Genomic DNA, 4,043 nt, shown 5'->3' on the forward strand with positions numbered 1-4,043 from the left:
TTGACCCAGATAAGGTTGAACCCTTATCTTATATGTGCCTCAACACCCTTCTCCATCAAATCTCTCTATTTTCTCTAGTATCAATCCACCGGTTGTCGTTGTTGTTCTCTCACTCTCCTCTCACCCGGATACCCCTCTCTCCCTCACTCATTCGTTCCATTTCTCATTGCCAGCATTGTCTTCGTCGATTGTTGTCATCGTCATCACCTTTATTCTTCACGTGTCGTTTCATCTTCGATCTCCCTCTTCAGGCTCAAGTAAATATTTTTTTCTTTCCATTTCGATGTGTGTGTTATCGCGTCTCCATTTTCTTACCATAACACGTATCTTCAACGCCTCTTTGTCATCCCGTCGATCGAATCCAGGGTGAGTTTCTATTTTTTTCAGTTATTCGTTGTTTCTTTGTCTATTTGCTTTCTTAGTATCCCGATCAGAAGTCTATTTGCTTTATCTCGTATCTAATCCTTCGCCGATCAGACATCTGTTTGCTTTGAAACACAATCTTGTTCAAAGCTATCCGTTTGTTCGTCTGTTTGATTTCTCTTGTGAGCTTCCCTCCTTCCTTCCTGTCGTGGCCAGATCTACCCAAATCCGGCCTTCAAATTTGGTGCCCATAGCCGTTTGTCGCATCTTTAGCCCGCCGCTTCAGTATTTCATCTGCTGTTTCAACCTTTCACCCTTTCTATTCGTCTGTCCATTTGTTTGTTGTCCATCTCTTCGTCCGTCCGTCCATCTAGTCGTCTGTCTATTTGTCCGTCCGTCCATCTGGTCGTCCGTCTGTTTGTTCAACCCGATCTACCCAGATCCAACTAGATCTACCAAGATCTATCCAAACCCAACATCTAGTTAGATCTACCAAGATCTAGATATATCTACCAATTACCTAGATCTAGCTAAATCTACCCAGATCTACCTAGTACCCAGATCCGGCCAAATCTGTCTAGTCTTACAAAATAATAATATATATAAAATAAAATAAAAACAACTAGAAAATCATGTCAGGACCCGGTTTTCCGTGCGGTGCCTGAAAAGTATTAAGAAGAAAATGTACCCAATCATGTGTTTTGCCCCTTACTTCTGCTATGAAGAAGGAGCTACTGATTTTGTAGCTATCCATAAGGTTTTTGGTGCCAGTAATGCCTCAAAACTACTGGACCAGTTTCCGATTAGTGACTGTTATAGGGTTGTCGCTACACTCTTATATGAAACACAAGCTAGGCTTCAAGATCCTATTTTTGGCTGTATATGCTACATTTTTTCCCTCCAACAGCAGGTCGTTGATCTTCAATTTCATCTATCTTTATTGGAGAAATTATTATTTACAAACTCTTATGCAAACCCTCTCAATGTTCAAAATTGGTTTCACCCAGAAACCAATTCAAACCCATATTATGACAATGGATATTTCCTCGTGGATGATCCAAACCCTATTTGGAATTTTGAAAACCTAGTCATCCAAGAAGAAAATTGATCATTTCCTTATTTCCAAGAGGCTAGTTTGCAACTTTACCCAGTCGAAACTAGCAATAGCCAATGGCCATTCCCAGTTGATATAGATAAATTTGGATTCGTCATGTTCGGCAACCATCATCAGCATTGAGCATCGGCGAAATCCAAAGCTATCAACGTGGGTGCCTTAGATTACTGCTTTGTGAATTTTGTAATGCTACTATATCCATTGACTATACTATGATTACTTTATTTGATGTTGTATAATCTTGAATTATACTTGATATATTTCTCTCACGAGTTATATTGTTTATATATATTTATTTTCTTTGTTAACAATGTCTTTTTGATTATGACAAAAAGGGAGAAAAGAATAAGAAGTTATGAGATGAGAGATTGTATGTATGAGAGTCTAAATTGTATATTATTTTTGTATGGGGGAAGAAAAATGTATTATGATATTTTTTTGTATATGTGAGGAAATAGTATATTAGAGAGATAAGACATTAAGCAGATCCAATCAAGACAATGCCAATCAGGTTTGATCTTTAAAACTCTTAAAAATTATTTTATTTATTAAGGTATATCCAAAATATTTTTATGCTATTAGTATTTTTGAAAGGGGGAGCTTATAGTATAAAATTAAGGGGAAGTTCAAAATTTTTTTTATCACATTAATCACCTCATAAATCATTTTTTTTTTTTTTTGTCATCATAAAAAATAGGGAGAATGTTAAGCCAACTTGCTCATATTAATTAAATTTGATGATTAACAAAAATATTTTTATGATATAAATATATTTCTTTCTTATATAAAAAATAAATTTATTTGAATTAAAAATGAGTACAAAGAGTAAATTTATTTTGAATTAAATATGGATTGTCTTTAAACATGTTTTCTTCTTTTGATCATTTATGTCTCAAAAGTTTATGTTTGAATTTTCATTTATTGATAAATGTTTTTATTATTTATGCAAAAAGTATATTTATTTTGAATTAAAGGATAATTACTTTTAGACATATTTTCTCTTTCTCATAAAAAATGTAAATTTATTTTAAATTAAAGAGAAATGGTTTTAAACATGTTTGCTCTTACTCATGCAAAAAGTAAATATGAGAATTACTTTATTATTAGTTAATGTTAAAGTGAAGATTCGATTCTAGCTTCTGCATTTGATGTTTATGATGATTTTTATTCGAGATAGATAAATGAAAATTTTAGGAAGAATTTGAAGAATGATATGGTTTAGAAGTGGTTTTAAATAGAAAAAAATTATTATCTCAAAATTGTCCTAAATTATAACATGCTTGAGAAAGTGAGGTATTTTCACTGAGAGATCTAAGATATAGTTGGTGTATCAGATTCATAATCGATCGAAATTAAATAACCAGTTAAGTCAAACAGAAAACCGAATCGATTGATTAACCCAATTAACCAAATTAATTGAAAACTGAAAAGATCGAACCCAAATCATATAAATCGAATTGAACTAATTTAACTGAAGGAAAATAAAAAACCCGAAGAAAATCAAAGTAACTAGTAAAAAACACACAAAATTGGAGAAAATAACGTCATTTTATAAACATCAAAACAATATCGTTTTAAAGTTTGATTGATTCGGTTAGTTCGATTATTCCAACTAAAAAATTGAATCAAAAATCGAACACTGAACTTTTATGAAAAAATAATCAAACCAAATCAATGTAAAAAAAAAAAATTAAACTGAACTAATAAATTTAATTGATTCGATTTGCCTCTCTAGCAAGCATGATCAGCAAATTGGTGTTGGCTCAAGAGAAAATTGGTGTGGGCTCAAGAGAAGGCCACTGTTTCCAAGCTTATTTTGTATTCCATCAAGCTAAGTGTGTCAAAATCTCTTTTATTAGGCCAATTATTCAAATAAAATTAGAAAATGGAAATTTAAATTCAATTATTCAATTAAAATTAGAATAAAATATTTTCTACAACTAAACATGGCCTTAGAATAGTTATAGAAAACTTTTTATAATTTTTCAACTTTATTGTTATAATTAAAAACGTACATTTTTTATATTTCAAAAAAGAATAGTATTGAAATAAATATAAAATATTAAAAATTTAGAACCAAGCCCGTCTAGCTCAGTTGGTAGAGCGCAAGGCTCTTAACCTTGTGGTCGTGGGTTCGAGCCCCACGGTGGGCGTTTCTTTTATTTATTTTTGTACTTCTTTAACGGTCTTCCTTTCCCAGTTACTTTTGGGCCGGTTATCAATGGGCCATGTCATTAGAACCCAGAAAGCCTTAAAGCAACCTACCGGGCCGGGGCAGGGTGATCATGGGCTTTTTGTGATTAAACAATGCAAGGCCCGAATTGAGGACCCAAATATGTTAAATAAAGAACATTATTCAGCCCATGGGCTCAGTAGGACGGTGGGCTCTTAAGTTAACCATTCTGAATGTACGTTGCCTTCATGGATGGATTTGTAAGTGGGACGAACACCTAATATACTTTGAAATACTGATTAAAGCGTGTAAATGTGAAAATAGAGATCTCAATAACAAATTAAGGAGTGTTTAGTAAAATTGTAAAAAATACCCTCGAGTTTTACTTTCATA

General features: G+C 32.8%; 1 non-coding gene across 1 annotated transcript; it reads left to right on the forward strand.

Annotated features, from left to right (window-relative positions):
• The first annotated feature begins 3,557 nt into the window (after positions 1–3,557).
• TRNAK-CUU (transfer RNA lysine (anticodon CUU)) lies at positions 3,558–3,630 on the forward strand. Its single transcript has one exon. It is a non-coding gene; the product is annotated as a tRNA-Lys (tRNA).
• Positions 3,631–4,043: the final 413 nt, after the last annotated feature.

The sequence above is a fragment of the Diospyros lotus genome, chromosome 2 (assembly GCF_014633365.1).
Source record: "Diospyros lotus cultivar Yz01 chromosome 2, ASM1463336v1, whole genome shotgun sequence".
In the NCBI taxonomy this organism is placed as follows: Eukaryota; Viridiplantae; Streptophyta; class Magnoliopsida; order Ericales; family Ebenaceae; genus Diospyros; species Diospyros lotus.